A 16733-nucleotide genomic window follows, 5' to 3' on the forward strand; every position below is an offset into this window, starting at 1 on the left:
TTTTTAACCAAAGATCTAATACATGATTTTACAGACTTTAAGGTTATCTATTGGCACATGAGTATATAGCAATTTTAGCAAAAACAACAGGTGTTAACCATAATTGCAAGCAGCTCCCACATTTCATATTCCGTCATCCAGCCATCTTCCTTGTTTCTCAAGGCGATTCGGCTTACTGTCATGAGTCGGCTCACGAATTCAATAATAACTCCCTTACTTGTAACTTTCCACTAATGTGTCCCATTAATTCTGGATTGTTCTAGCTATTAACCCTTGCTTCACATTCACACTTGGATCAGGCAGCATCTGTAGAGAGAAAGTTAATCACTCAAGTCACTACTCTTTCATGAAAACAAGCATTACAGCTCTCGTCCCAAGGCAGGGGAAAAGAGAAAACGGAAAGTCTGTGATGGGTGGAAGATGGTAGGGATTAAATAATAAAAGGATCAGGTGTTAGGCAAAGGGGTGCAGATAAATAATGGGCCTATAGAAAAAATGGGTCTGAAGATGGTGTAGATGGCAATAGCAAAATCATAGAAAATAAAAGCAGGAGTAGGTCATTTGGCCCTTTTGAGCCTGCTCTGTCATTCTTTTAGTGCCACAAGTAGGGGCTGTTTAGCACACTGGGCTAAATCACTGCAGACCAAGGCAGGCCAGCAGCACGGTTCGATTCCCGTAACAGCCTCCCCGAACAGGCGACTAGGGGCTTTTCACAGTAACTTCATTGAAGCCTACTTGTGACAATAAGCGATTTTCATTTTCACATTAACACTGCAATGAAGTTACTGTGCAAATACCCTAGTCACCACGCTACAGCGCCTGTTCGGGTACACTGAGGAAGAATTCAGAATGTCCAGTTCACCTAATAAACATGTCTTTTGGGACTTGTGGGAGGAAACCAAAGCACCCAGAGGAAACCCACGCAGACACAAGGGAGAACGTGCAGACTCTGCACAGGCAGTGACCCAAGCAGGAATTGAACCTCGGATCCTGGTGCTGCAAAGCAACAATGCTAACCACTGCTACCAAGACGCCCATATGATCACGGCTGTTCCTTCATCTCTATACCATACTCTGGCTTCTACATCTTTTTATCGTCGAGAATTCCACAGGTTTACCACCCTCTTTGATGAAGAAGTTTCCCCTTATCTCAATTCTAAATGGCTTGCCCTGTATCCTGAGACTATGACCCCTTATTCTAGACCTGCCAGCCAGAGGAAACATCATCCCTGCAGTTTGTCTAGCCCTGTCAGAATTTTATAATTTTCAATGCGATCACCTAATTCTTAACTGCAGTGAATCCAGGTTTACTTGACCCAATTTCTCCTCTTATCCTGCCATCCCAGAATTCAGTCTGGTGAGTCTTCACTGCACTCCCACCATGGCAAGTATATCCTTCCTTTGGTAAGGAGACAAAAACTATACACGGTACTCCTATTTGGTTTCACCTAGGCTGTGTACAGCTGCAGTAAGACACTCTTGCTCCTGTACTCGAGTCGTCTTGTAATGAAGGGCTGCATACCATTTGCCTTATCTGCATGCTGTTCCCCGGTGCCCGCTTCGAGTGGCTGTACACAGAGATCTAAATCCCTTACTCTGCCATTTAGTTTTTCCAATCAAATTGGTTAGCTCCACATTATGCTGCATCTGCCATGAATTTGCCCACTCATTCAACTTGTCTAAATCACCGTAAAGCCTCTTGACATCTTACCATTCATTCGCAACAAGATTTGTCATCAGCAAACTTGGGAATATTACATTTGGTTCACTTATCCAAATCATCGCTTCACAGCTCCAGGGTCCCAGGTTCGATTCCTGCTTGGGTCACTGTCTGTGCGGAGTCTGCACATCCTCCCCGTGTGTGCGTGGGTTTCCTCCGGGTGCTCTGGTTTCCTCCCACAGTCCAAAGATGTGTAGGTTAGGTGGATTGGCCATGATAAATTGCCCTTAGTCTCCAAAATTGCCCTTAGTGTTGGGTGGGCTTACTGGGTTATGGGGATAGGGTGGATGTGTTGACCTTGGGTAGGGTGCTCTTTCCAAGAGCCGGTGCAGACTCGATGGGCCGAATGACCTCCTCCTGCACAGTAAATTCTATGATTATCTAATCTATGATTTATGTATATTGTGAATAGCTGGAGCTTAAGCACTGATCCCTGTAGGACCCCAGTAGTGACCACGTACCACTTTGAAAAGACCTATTTGTTCATACCGTTTTTTGTCTGCTACCAAAATACACGCCCATATATCACCCCCAATTCCATTTTTTGATTTTGCACACTAATTTTTTACGTGAGACTTTATCAAAGGTTTTTTGAAAATCCACATGCACTACATCCATTGGTTCTCTATTTGTTATCTAAAGCTGCTCTCTGTTAAATGGACATAGTAGTTATATTCTGAAATAATGATATTGAGCCAAGAAAGCCATAAAATAAGTACCTGATTCAAAGATAATGTGCTGTTCCTTGAACTTTCATTTTGTTTCAGTTGAACAATATTGAAGGCCATGGACAGAGGTCAAAGTGGGAATGATGTGGAGAATTAAAACAGGTGACCAGGAACTCTGGGTAATGCTTGCAAATTGAATGGAGATGTTTGATAAAACAATCATCTAATAGGTGAGATGTAGAGGCCACTGAATTTTGCCAAACCCCCCCCCCCCCCATTGATGACATGATCAGGGCGTGAACCTTTTCCCCATGATGTTGAATAAATTTCGATATAATTTAAGGGTTTGACGCTGTAGTGTCTGCTGGTAACGTGACATCCCGCCGGCATGAATCACGACTGGTTTTCGAAAGTGGAAACCAGTTGGGACTACCACTCTGGGGACGTAGAGATGCCTGGAGACACTGGGGTTTGAGGGACACGACTGCGCAGTGGCTGTGGGCTCATGAAGGGGGCTCTGGCAGGGGGTTAAACCTACAAGGGGGGTGCCCCAATGTTGCCGTTAGGGGGAGGGGTGGCCTTGTATGTAGATTTTGGATTGGAACACCCTTCAAAGATGGTGCCCTGATCCCTGAATCCCAGCTTTCCCATCATGTTCAGCCCCGCCCCCTCCAGAAAACACTCCTGTGAAACTAGTGAGTTGCTCACAGCTTTTCTCACTTGATCCAATATTCTGCAATTTTGAGAACATTCCACCCAAATGTGCATGGGCTCAGAAAAACTGCATTTATATAAAACTTTTGAAAGAAGTATAAGTAAATCACTTTCACCTTTTGAAGTATAGTTGGGTTTCTGTGATAGGCGATAAAAGGGCAGTTATTGCATCTGTATTTGCTTTGGAAGGGGGAAGTGAGTTGTGGAAGGAACCATGCCTTTGAAATGCTAAAACAGTTTTTGTTACATGTGGGCATTCTATCTTGGTTCACGGTGAGAGCAGAAGCGGGAAATAGAATGAAAAGGGTGAAGGAAAATCCTCAATTGGGGAAAACAGAACATTATCTACAACACTGGTGAATAGGCATCGAAGTAAAAGGTGAAATTTTTGAAAGGGGAGCACAGTCGGGACCAAGTAGACAAGCTGGAAAAGCAAAAGACTTGGTCAGAACTTGGATGGGAGGAAATGTAGCCAAGTTAGCTGTGGGAGTCAGCCTATGTTGGTCAGAAATGGAAAGAGAAGTTGATGAAAGGACAAGTGCTCATTGATGGATATCGTGATGGAAACTGGAGGTAGAATTGATGCAATTTACTAGTTCTGGGTGACAGCAGGAAATGGTACAGATAGCAATGTACTGGAAATATGATGCCCTGTCTTTTCAGTGTGGGAAATGTTGGCATGTTAATGAAAATTGATGGTACTGCCAAGCCTGTGTGGCTCTGAAAGTGGTCATTTTGTGTTCAAATATTACAACCACCAATCTCAACATGTCAGAATTTGGCGTTCAAGGTAAAACTATCCTTGGACACTGGTTATCTTTAAATGCTACTTTGTAGCAAGGGTTGCAGAAATCACCTGAGGGCCAACCACATACCAGTGTTTCGGAGCCAAGCAATATACAGAATTTGTATACGGTCTTACTGGAAACTGTACCCTTGTTAAAATTTGTCTGCCCTGTAAATAGGGGTAGCAATAGTAGGAGTAATAGCCAAGCTTTTGCATATTGCTGGGCAATGACAACTGGAAGCTCTGTATTTTGTCCAGAGCAGTCCATTGACAGAAGGTGCCGAGGAAAAAATAGAATCCTGCGAGGACAGGATAGAACCTAAGTAAAGCAGCCAAAATTAGAGGCTAGAAGGACCAAAATATTGTTTGAGGAAAGCAATAGTGCTGCTGCAGAAGTTTAAGGAAATGCACCTGGTTGGCAGAAATCTTCCAGAATTTAAATGGGAATCAAGAAAGTTCCCAAATGGGCAGGTAACATAAGTGAGATGGCTCAACCAGTAAGTGTCACAAGGGAGGTGGTAAGGAGAAGGTCAAGCGGGTTAGGATGGAGGAGAGGTCTAGTTTGAGAACTATGGTGATGGCAGCGTTACCAGTGGCTCAAGTAGGTATTCAGGGAGCCTGGTGATGCAGTCCACGGTGAAGATATGGAATCAGTTAAGGTGAAAGAAGAGATGAAGACATGTCTCTGTTAACGCCGTTATGTGAGAATCATGGGTTTGAGACCCCGGGGGGGGGGGGGGGGGGTGGATAATGTACATGGGAGATGGAGGGAAGTGGGGCTGGTCAAGGTGAAGGATCTGTATTTGGAGGAAAGGTTTGCCAAGTCTCGAGGATCTTAAGGAGAGGGGAGAGCTGTCGAGGGAGGAGTGAGTTCAGGGATCTGCATGTTAGGGACTTTGCCTGAAAGGTCTGGAGGGGGTTCCCTAGGTTGCTGGGATACACCCTGTTTGGAGCGACTGCTGCATCCAGATGTGGAAGGGGAGGGAAGATATATACAAGTGGCTGGGGGGGAGCAAGGAGGTGAACAAGTCGTGTAGATCAAGGCGAAATGGGAAGCAGAGTTGGGAGGGGAGATCAATTGGAGAGTATGGAGTGAGGTATTGCGTAGGGTAAACGGGACCTCCTCTTGTGCAAGGATGAGCCTGATGCAGTTTTAGTTGGTGCACAGGGTGCATATGTCTTGGGGGAGAATGAGTGGGTTCTTTCAGGGGTGACGGATGAGTGACAGATGTGTGGGTGGGGACCAGCAAATCACATATATTTTGGGATAGTGAAAAATTGGGAAGATTCTGGGTGGGAGTGTTTGCTGCCTTAGCCAGAATAGTAGTGGACGTGGACCCGGACCCTTTGGTGGCGATATTTAGGGTTTCATAGAAGCCGGAGCTCATGGAGAGGAGGAAGGCTGATGTCATGGCCTTCGCCTCTCTGATTGCATGCCAACGATGGACTGGTGGTTGGCATTGCCACTGGGGTTGGGGCTTTTTTGGGTGACCTGTACAACCTCCTGCGATTAGAGAAGATACAAGTATGAGTTAATGGGCTCTGCAGGGGAGTTTGAGAAAAGGTGGGGGATGTGTTTGAGGAGCTATTCGTTTGGGGGGGGGGGGGGGGGGGGGATGAAAAAGGGTAAAAATTTGTGCAGACTGTATAGTTGATTGCTGGGAAGTATGTTTCCTGGGTGTTTATTTGCTGTAACCTGTTTTGATACGTGTTTGGAATAAAATACATTTTCCTTTAAAAAGTCACTAGTCATGTCCCTGAAGACAAGGAGCAGATAGGGGAAAGGTCCATCCCACACTCCCAAGAAAAACAGCAGTTAGGAAAGATATGAAATGAAAATTGCTTATTGTCACAAGTAGGCATCAATGAAGTTACTGTGAAAAGCCCCTAGTCACCACATTCCGGCGCCTGTTTGGGGAGGCTGGTACAGGAATTGAACCGTGCTGCTGGCAAAGCCAGCAATTTATCCCTGTGCTAAACCAGCCCCAGTAAGGGAAGTACAAGGGAAACACAAGTGCAATCAGTGGGATATTGCTCACTAAAAGAGCAAATGTTACGTTCACGTTTTCAAATCGCATCAAACCCAATAATTCCACTCGGAACCTAGACACCTCGCAACAGTCTTGCAAAATTCATCATCCTATCGATAAAACTACCTTGTTATTGACTGCGTTAACCTAATGATGCATAGAAGTTTTTTTTGCTAGTTTAGTCATTTAAAAAAAATATATATTTTATTTGGGTATTTGCATCAACAAACAGAAAGCAAGAGTGAAATTATACAACAGAATACATAACCAACAGCCCCCCTCCTTCCCCCCCCCCCCCCCACCCCCACCTCTCGACTGCCTTAACCCTCTTCCCATTCTGCCCAAGTTCTCCCTGTGTCTGCATGGGTTTCCTTCCACTAGTCCTGAAAGACGTGCTGTTAGGTAATTTGGACATTCTGAATTCTCCCTCTACCCGAACAGGTGCCGGAATGTGGCGACTAGGGGCTTTTCACTGTAACTTCATTGCAGTGTTAATGTAAACCTACTTGTGACAATAAAGATGATTATTATAAAGTGCCACCCCCCTCTCTGCTGATACCTCAACACTCCCCCCTCCCCCCGGTTAAAGGAATCAATGAACGTCTTCTACAATCTGGCGAACCCATTGACTGACCCCCTCAAGACAAACTTGATCCTCTCCAACCTCCAGAATGCTGCTAGGTCACTCACCCACATCCCAGCTTTCGGCGGCTGAGTCCTCCACCCTGGCAAAATCCTTCTCCGGGCTATCAGCGAGGCAAAGGCTAAGACATCGGCCCCTCTCGCTCCCTGGACTCCCGGGTCTTCCAGCAACCCAAATATCTCTACCTCTGGCTCAGGATCACCTTCACCTCCAAAAGCTCGGACATTATGGCCGCAAACCACTTCCAGAACCTCTTCAGTTTTGGACATTCAAAAAATATATGGACATGATTCGTGGGCTTCCCTGTGCATTGCCCACACCTATCCTCTACCCCGTTGCCTTTTTTACCTACTGTAAATATAGCAGTCAGTGATGTTTTCCTCCTTTGGATATCAATATTCTATTGCTCAGAGTCGCCAGGTATCGATCAAAGAGCCAAATACCAGTTAGTTCAAGATTAAGGGTACTTTATTTACACACACACAGTTAACATGCAATATAAACACTACCAGTTAAACTACACCTATCAACTATGACAACCTGTACTTAAATTCAGGCACCCGGCTTTGGTCAGAGGAACAGTGACCGTTGTTGGCATCTGTATCTGTTGGGTCTGTAGAAGTAACTGCTGCTCAGCTAGGCTCATCCATCTGGTAGCGGGTGTTGAACTTGAACTTGCTTCTGGTGCTGCTGCACTTGGAAGTGGACGTTGCCGGAGCACCAGGTCCAAGAGAGGCCGAACACATGGTCTCTCTTTTTATCCTTGGGGGGCTTTTGCACTCTTTTGGGTGGTCCTTCAGTTTGGACCCTACTAATTGGGTAATTCCTGATCACTGTTTGATTCAAACCAATAAAGGGCGGGTGCTTTGATGGCTGAGCGTGTCCTAAGCGGTCATTGACCCTGTTGTTTACGCTTCCCGAGTACAGGGAGTGGCACCGAAATGTCAGGGGTTGTATCGGTCGCTCCAGTATCAGTCCTGGGCCATCAAATACTAATTTGGGCCATCAAATGCTAATCGGTTGGGGGTTTCGATACCGTCTGGATTTCTCACTCGCAAATATACATTCAGGCTCTGAGCCTGCCTGAATCTCGCATTGTTAATTTTTCCTGCTATGCTTTGCGTCCTTCCCTGTTCCTGGTTGTAAGTGGCTATCCCAGATGGCTACACCCCTCAAAAGGACCTACTCATCCTCACCACTGTTATATGTGCCATATGGACTACTTTAAACTGAATAAGACAGAACCTTGCACACAACGAGGACGCATTCATTCTCCTCAGAGGTCCATCCCACGTCCAGGCCTCCCAACTCCCCCCCCCCCCCCCCCCCCACCCCACACCTCCTCCCACTACCGCTTAACATCTCCCATCAGGCCCCTCCCAATCCATCAGCTCATTGTAGACCTCGGACACCGTCCCCTCTCTTGAAAACACCTTATCCCGCAGCCCCAAGGGTGGCAACCCATGAAAGGACGGCACCTCCTTCCTCACGAAATCCTGGACCTGTAAATACCTAAAATCGTTCTCCCCGGCAGCTCGTTCTTCCTCCAGATCCTCTAATTTCACAAAGCTGCCCCCTATGAACAGGTCACCGAATCACTCAATTCTTGTCTGCTGCCATCCCCGAAACCTCGCATCCAGCACCTCCCCCAGGTTTAAACCTCTGATTATCGCATCGGTGTCCAAACACAAGCCCCCTCCAGTTTCAAATGCTGCCTCCGCTGCCCCTATACCCTCAAGGCCGATACCGTCTCTGGGCTCACCGGAGTACCTGGCTGGCGAGAACAGCAGAGGTGCTGTCAACACTGTCCTTAAAGGGCAGCACGACGGGGGGGAGTGGGCTGATTATGCGGGTCTTTCTCTGGGGTTTTAAGGGGGTCTTTCACGGGCGCAGATGGGGCGAACCGGGAGGAGTCGGAATGTGGCAGGAGCAGCCGGGTCAGCGGAGACCAGCTGACTCTCGGGAGTACGATGTTGGGTACATCGCGGCTAGGAGGGGTCCTAGCCGGGGGGGGGGGGTTAAGGGGGAACACCGGGTTGCTGCTGGAAAGACCAGGGACGAGAAGGGGAGAGCCGGGGGGGGGGGGGGGGGGGGCATCGCTATGGGAAGCGGGTCAGAAAAGGAGGGATGACCCGGGGCGAGCAAGGGACAAGACATGGCTAATCGACAGGGAGTAGGGACGGGTCGCTCAGCGATCCGATTGATCACGTGGAACGTAAGGGGGCTGAATGGGCCGGTTAAAAGATCAAGGGTCTTCTCACACCTGAAGGCTGATGTAGCAATGCTGCAGGAGACTCATTTGAGGGTAGCAGATCAGGTCCGCCTGAGAAGGGGGTGGGTGGGACAGGTGTTCCACTCAGGCTTGGATATCAAGAACCGGGGGGTGGCGATTTTGGTGGGAAAGAGGGTGCCGTTTGTGGCGGCAGAGGTGGTGGCAGATAAGGAGGGCAGGTATGTGATGGCGAGGGGTAGGTTGCAGGGAGAGAATGTGGTACTGGTAAATGTGTATGCCCCGAACTGGGACAACGCGGGTTTTATGAGGCGCCTGCTGGGCCTCATCCCGGGACTGGAGGCAGGGGGCCTGATCATGGGAGGGGACTTTAATACGGTGTTAGACCCTGGGCTGGATAGATCGAGTTCCAGGACGAATAGGAGGCCGGCAGCGGCAGAGGTGTTAAGGGGGTTCATGGAGCAGATGGGAGGGGTAGACCCATGGAGATTTGGTAGGCCTAGGGCGAGGGAGTATTCTTTTTTCTCCCACGTCCACAGAGTGTACTCTAGGATAGATTTTTTCGTATTGAACAGGGGGCTGATACCGAGAGTGCAGGACACGGAGTACTCGGCCATTGCGATATCGGACCATGCACCACATTGGGTGGACGTGGAAATGGGGGAGGCGCGGGATCAACGCCCGTTGTGGCGCCTGGATGTAGGGCTGTTGGCGGACGAAGAGGTGTGCAGAAGGGTGAGAACGGGCATTGAGAACTATCTGGGTACGAATGACACAGGTGAGGTGCAGGTGGGGACGGTCTGGGAGGCCTTGAAAGCAGTGATTAGAGGAGAGCTGATCTCCATAAGGGCACACAGAGAGAGGAAGGAGAGGCAGGAAAGGGAGAGGCTGGTGGGGGAGCTCCTAGAAGTAGATAGGAAATATGCGGCGGCACCAGAGGAGGGGCTATTAAGGGAGCGGCGTAGCTTGCAGGCCAGGTTCGACCTACTGACCACTAGGAAGGCGGAAACGCAGTGGAGAAGGGCGCAGGGTGCGGCGTATGAGTACGGGGAAAAGGCGAGCAGGATGCTGGCACACCAGCTTCGTAAGCGAGATGCAGCCAGAGAGATTGGGGGAGTGAGAGAGAGGGGTGGGGACGTAGTGCAGAAGGGGCAAGAGGTGAATAGGGTCTTTAGGGACTTCTATAGGGAATTGTATAGGTCTGAACCGCCGAAGAGGAGAGGGGGAATGAAGAACTTTCTCGACAAATTGAGGTTCCCAAAGGTACAGGAGGAGCTGGTAGAAGGGTTGGGGGCGCCGATAGAGCTGCAGGAGCTAATTAAAGGGATAGGCCAGATGCAGGCGGGGAAAGCGCCGGGGCCGGATGGGTTCCCGGTGGAGTTTTACAGGAAATTTGTGGACTTGGTGGGTCCAGTGCTGGTGAGAGCCTTTAATGAGGCGCGCGAGGGGGGGGGGGGTTCTGCCCCCAACAATGTCGCAGGCCCTGATCTCCTTGATTTTGAAGCGGGACAAGGACCCGGTACAGTGCGGGTCCTACAGGCCCATCTCCCTCCTAAATGTTGACGCCAAGCTGTTAGCAAAGGTCCTGGCAACCAGGATAGAGGACTGTGTGCCAGGGGTAATCCATGAAGACCAGACGGGGTTCGTGAAGGGACGCCAACTTAACACAAATGTCCGGAGATTGTTAAACGTGATCATGATGCCAGCAGTGGAGGGGGAGGCGGAGATAGTGGTAGCGCTGGATGCGGAGAAGGCATTTGACAGGGTGGAGTGGGAATACTTGTGGGAGACGTTGGAAAGGTTTGGGTTTGGGGAGGGATTTATCAAGTGGGTAAAACTGCTCTATTCAGCTCCGATGGCGAGTGTGGTAACAAACGGGAGGAGGTCAGAATATTTTGGGCTCCATCGAGGTACTAGGCAGGGATGTCCCCTATCCCCCTTACTCTTTGCATTAGCGATTGAGCCGTTGGCGATGGCACTGAGGGGTTCAGGGGGGTGGAGAGGACTGACAAGGGGAGGGGAGGAACATCGGGTCTCGCTCTATGCGGATGATTTGTTGTTGTATGTGGCAGACCCGGAGGGGGGAATGCCGGAGGTAATGGGGATACTAGCGGAGTTCGGGGACTTTTCGGGGTATAAATTAAATCTGGGGAAAAGTGAGGTCTTTGTAATACACCCGGGAGACCAGGGGGAGGGAATTGGGAGGCTCCCCTTCAAAAGAGCAGTTAAAAGTTTTAGGTACTTGGGGGTGCAGGTGGCAAAGAACTGGGGGACCCTCCACAAGTTGAACTTTTCCAGACTGGTGGAACAGATGGAGGAGGAGTTTAAGAGGTGGGACATGGTGCCGCTGTCGCTGGCAGGGAGGGTGCAGTCAGTTAAAATGACGGTCCTCCCGAGGTTCTTGTTTTTGTTCCAGTGTCTGCCCATCTTCCTCCCCAGGGCCTTTTTCAAGAAGGTAACGAGTAGTATCATGGGGTATGTGTGGGCACATGGCACCCCTAGAGTTAGAAGGGTCTTTTTGGAGCGGAGTAGGGATAGCGGAGGGCTGGCGTTACCCAACCTTTCAGGATATTACTGGGCGGCAAATACATCGATGGTACGAAAGTGGATGATGGAAGGGGAGGGGGCAGCCTGGAAGCGCATGGAGAGGGCGTCCTGCGGCAACATAAGCTTAGGGGCACTGGTAACGGCACCATGGCCGCTCCCTCCCACGAGGTATACCACGAGCCCGGTGGTGGCGGCCACCCTCAAGATCTGGGGGCAGTGGAGGCGACACAGGGGGGAAGTGGGAGGTCTGATAGGGGCACCATTAAGAGGGAACCACAGATTTGCACCGGGAAATACAGGAGGGGGATTTCTGAGCTGGCAGAGGGTGGGCATTAGGCAACTGAAGGACTTGTTTATAGAGGGGAGGTTTGCGAGCTTGGGAGAGCTGGAGGAGAAATTCGGGCTCCCCCCGGGGAACACGTTCAGGTACCTCCAAGTGAAGGCATTTGCCAGACGACAGGTAGAGGGGTTTCCCGTGCTTCCCGACGGGGGCGAGTGATAGGGTGCTATCAGGGGTCTGGGTCGGGGAGGGGAAGATCTCGGACATTTATAAGATTATGCAGGAGGTGGAGGAGGTACCAGTAGAGGAGTTGAAAGACAAGTGGGAGGTAGAGCTGGGGGAACAGATAGAGGATGGGACATGGGCAGACGCCCTAGAGAGGGTCAACTCGTCGTCGTCATGTGCGAGACTGAGTCTCATTCAATTTAAGGTACTGCATAGAGCCCACATGACGGGGACAAGGATGAGTCGGTTTTTCGGGGGTGAAGACAGGTGTGTCAGATGTTCGGGAAGCCCTGCGAATCATGCACACATGTTTTGGGCATGTCCGGCACTGGAGGAGTTCTGGAAGGGGGTGGCAGGGACGGTGTCGAGAGTGGTGGGGTCCAGGGTCAAGCCAGGATGGGGACTTGCGATCTTCGGGGTTGGGGTGGAGCCGGGGGTACAGGAGGCGAGGGAGGCTGGAATATTAGCCTTTGCGTCCTTGGTGGCTCGGAGGAGGATCTTGATTCAGTGGAGGGACGAAAGGCCTCCAAGTGTTAACACCTGGTTAAACGACATGGCAAACTTCATCCAATTGGAAAGGATCAAATTCGCCCTGAGAGGGTCGGTGCAGGGGTTTCTCAGGCGATGGCAACCCTTCCTGGACCTCTTAGATCAGAGATAGAAACTGAGGTCGTGACAGCAGCAACCCGGGAGGGGAGGGGAAGGCGGGAGGGAGGGGGGGGGAGGGGGGACAACAACGAAGGAAGTACGGTAGCGGTGGTGGCACGGGCAGGGCCTGCCCGAGGACACTGCCAGAAATGATAAGTTGGTCTGACTGTCGGTTCGCCGGCGGGGGGGGGGACGGGGGACGCGCGAGTAGGGGGTGGGGGGGACTTTTTGTTAAGTAGGGGGGTTTGACTCTGTTTTGATATAATTTAAATTTAAATGTAGGGGGGGTTAAAATGTTTGTATTTTGAAAAATTTTTTCAATAAAAATTATTTTAAAAAACTAAAAAAAAAGGGCAGCACGGCGGCGCTCAGGACCCGGGTTCGAATCCTGGCCCTGGGTCACTGTCCGTGTGGAGGTTGCACATTCTCACCGTGTCTGCGTGGGCTTCATCCCCACAAGCGATGTGCGTTAAGTGGATTGGCCACGCTAAATTGCCCCATAATTGGAAAAAAAATAATTGGGTACTCTGTTTAAAAAAAAAAAAAAAAAAAAATTTTTTAAACAATGCCTTTAAACTTTTATCCCCATAATAAGCTGCATCCATCTGCCACCATACTGACCCCACCCCCACTTCCCATTCCTGACCATAGTGATATTTGCCACCCAGTAGTAATTCATTATATTTGGCAATGCTCCCTAGCCAAAAAAGCTCTCTTGACCTGCAGGGTCTTCCCCTCCAATACAAACCCCGAGATTAACCCATTAACATCCTTGAAGAATGGTGTCGGGACAAAGAGCGGAAGGTTCTGAAAAATAAACAGGAACTTTGGCAGCACCGTCATCTTCATTGTCTGCACCCCTCCCCTCCTGCTAATGACCGTGGCAGCACATCTCACCTCTTGAAATCTCACGTCATCTGCTCCACCAGCCGAGTGAAATTTTACTTAAATAGCTGTGCCCAATCCCACGTTACCTGCTTCGCCCACTGAAGGATCTTCTCTTTGGCCAAGATGCACCACCATAGTCCTCAGCAGCTTGCCTGCCTGCAGCCTCATCAATGCCCTATGCGCTCAGTCGACCTCCAAAGTCCACAACCCCCATCAGCCTCTCCAGCATTTGGCCACATGTGCTGTTCTCCGCACCTTCGATGCCTTTGGGCATCTCCATTGTCCATAATTTTGATTTTGCCTTCTGGGGCATATCTCCTTCAGCCTCTTTTGTGTCTCCCGCATCACCCCCACCTCAGCCACCAATGAGGTGAGCTTCACCTTGTGCTTCCCCCCATCACCTCCACTTTCTGGATTGCCTGGCCCTGGGACACCAGCCTCTGCTCCACTCTCTCAATAGCTGGTTTGAGCAGCTCTACCACCTTGGCCAGGGCTTCCCTTCTCTGCTTGCTGAACTTCTCATTTAAAACGGTCACCAGCTGCTCTGTTGACCTCTGGGTGGGCAGTGTAGGCCCTTTGCCCTCCACCATCTTAACCTGTGACGCACAAAGACACTGCTGCTCCAATAGCTTCCTTCTTCTCGCCCCACTCCTAGTTTGTAGATCCTTCCACCAGCTTCCACCTCTTTCCATGCAAAATTTCACCCCTCAGCGGGGAAAGGACTGAAAATTTCCACCTTGAGCGGGAGCTACAAAATGTGCGACCACTCGCTCCATGGCTGCCACCGGAATCCCTGCTCGTTAGGGCTTTAGCAACATGGTAGCACAGTGGTTAGCACAGTTGCTTCACAGCTCCTGGGACCCAGGTTCAATTCCTGGCTAACATCTAAATAGCTCATGGACTGAAAGGAATATACAAAAGCTGAAAGTACAACCATACGAGGAGGGAAGGGGGGGGGGGGGGAAGCACAACACCCAAGAGGGCTATTTCATGTAAAATAACTGGCTGGCTAACAACTAGCTCCAGGTCTTGTTTTGTGACAACTTGTCAAGAAAGAACCAAACCCCAAGTACCTTGGAGCCATCCTGCACTGCTGCCTTGCATAACACTTGAAAATCACGCAAAGACCCAAGACCAAAAGAATATTATCCGGAAGCTAGCAGGCCCAAGTTGGGAATCCAGTGCGTGTCTGTGTGGAGTCTGCACGTTCTCCCTGTGTCTGCGTGGGTTTCCTCCCACAAGTCATGAAAGACATGCTGTTAGGTGAATTGGACATTCTGAATTCTCCCTCTGTGTACCTGAGCAGGCGCCGGAATGTGTCAACTAGGGGCTATTCACAGTATCTTCATTGCAATGTTAATAATGTAAGCCTACTTGGGACAAGAAAGATTATTATTATTACCTCATGCTGTCAGCCTTGCTTTGTGCACTCATAACAACTTTTACAGAAGCACCATGGAAAGCATCCTATCTGGCTGCATCACAGCCTGGTATGGCAACTGCTCAGCCCAGGACCGCAATAAACTTCGAATCTTGAACACCGCCCAGTCCATCACACGAACCTGCCTCCCATCCATTGACTCCAACTACACCTCCCGCTGCCTGGGGAAAGCGGGCAGCATAATTAAAGACCCCTCCCACCCGGCTTACTCACTTTTCCAACTTCTTCCATCAGGCAGGAGATACAAAAGCCTGAGAACACGCATAAACAGACTCAAAAACAGCTTCTTCCCCGCTGTTACCAGACTCCTAAACGACCTTCTTATGAACTGACCTGATTAATACTACACTCCTGTATGCTTTACCCGATGCCGGTGTGTTTGTATTTACATTGTGTACCTTGTGATGCCCTATTATATCTTTTTATTTTATTTTAGTTTCTTGTACTTAATGATCTGTTTGAGCTGCTTGCAGAAAAATACTTTTCAATGTACTTCGGTACATTGGATTCCGAATACTGCTTCCCTGTGTGAGCAGAGAGCAGTCACAAAATGCTTGGACACTGGCTTCAATACATCATTGTGCATTATCAGTGGTATGCTGAAATCAACACCTGTAAAATAGTTCCCAATCCTGTCTGGTACTCCATCTGCTGACATGCGCTGGAAGGCAAAATCACAAAGTGTTTGAGACTTCCAATGGAGGCATGTAGGTACAGGTCGCACATGAGATGGCTTCTGTTAGAATCTCTGGTTTCTCGATTTTTTTTTTGTGCCCTGTTTCAGAGGTAGTTTGTGAATGATTTGGTGTGGGAAGTTATAAGGAAGGTGTTAAATGTCTAAGACCCAGAAGAAGGGCACTGGAAAGAAGGGGGCGAGTGAAAGTCTGCTGTCGAGTAAGTTGGTGAATCCAGCAGGAAGAAAGATGGCGGAGGCTGGATGGGGCCGCTCCTCTCACTGTGGAACTCTGACCGAGGTGATTGTGCGAGAGTTTGAACAGCAGTTTGGCAAGCATATGGGTGCAGTGGAGGAGGCGATTGCCCTGGTAAAGGTGGTACTGTTGAGTACCTCGTTAGTCGAGGTGCAGGAGCAAGGTAAGAAGTTGAATGGAATGAAATGAAATGAAAATTGCTTATTGTCACGAGTAGGCTTCAATGAAGTTACTGTGAAAAGCCCCTAGTCGCCACATTCCGGCGCCTGTCCGGGGAGGCTAGTACGGGAATCGAACCGTGCTGCTGGCCTGCTTGGTCTGCTTTAAAAGCCAGCGATTTAGCTGAGTGAGCTAAACCAACCAACCAGAAGGGGGTGGAGGAGGCATTGTTGCAACACAGCGACCAGTTCACCTCGATGGGTGAGTGCTGTGAAGGGTGGCGGAGGCCAAAATAGGACTCAGAGCAAAGGTGAAGAACCTGGAGGGGGTGGACTGCCAAGGCAGACTGAGTACTTTGCAACGGTGCTGGCGGAGTTGGGGAAAGGGTAGAATCCTCCTACTATGAGTTGGATAGAGCACATTGGTCGCTCAGGCATAATCCTAAAGCAAATGAGCCACCAAGGGCAGTCATAATCTGCTTTCATAAGTTCCATGTGAAGGAGAAGGTCTTGAGTTGGGTGAAGCAGAGGTGAGGGGGGAAAGCTTTGGTATACGCATATACCAGAACATGATGGCAGAGTTCACAAGAAGGCGGGTGGCCTTTGGACGGGTGAAAGCGACATTGTATAGCAGTGGCGTGAGGTTTGGAGTGGACTACCCTGCGAAGTTGAAAGTGGCGTGCACCTGGAGGGATTTCTATTTTGAGGCGGTGGAGGCATTCATCAAGGCTGAAGGACTGGGACTGTAATGAGGTGGGCCTGGATGGGGATTGTTCTTTCTTCTGGGGGGGCGGGGTTTCTTTGTATTGGATGGGTGGAGTGTTG

The sequence above is a fragment of the Scyliorhinus canicula genome, chromosome 1 (genome assembly GCF_902713615.1).
Source record: "Scyliorhinus canicula chromosome 1, sScyCan1.1, whole genome shotgun sequence".
Taxonomy (NCBI): domain Eukaryota; kingdom Metazoa; phylum Chordata; class Chondrichthyes; order Carcharhiniformes; family Scyliorhinidae; genus Scyliorhinus; species Scyliorhinus canicula.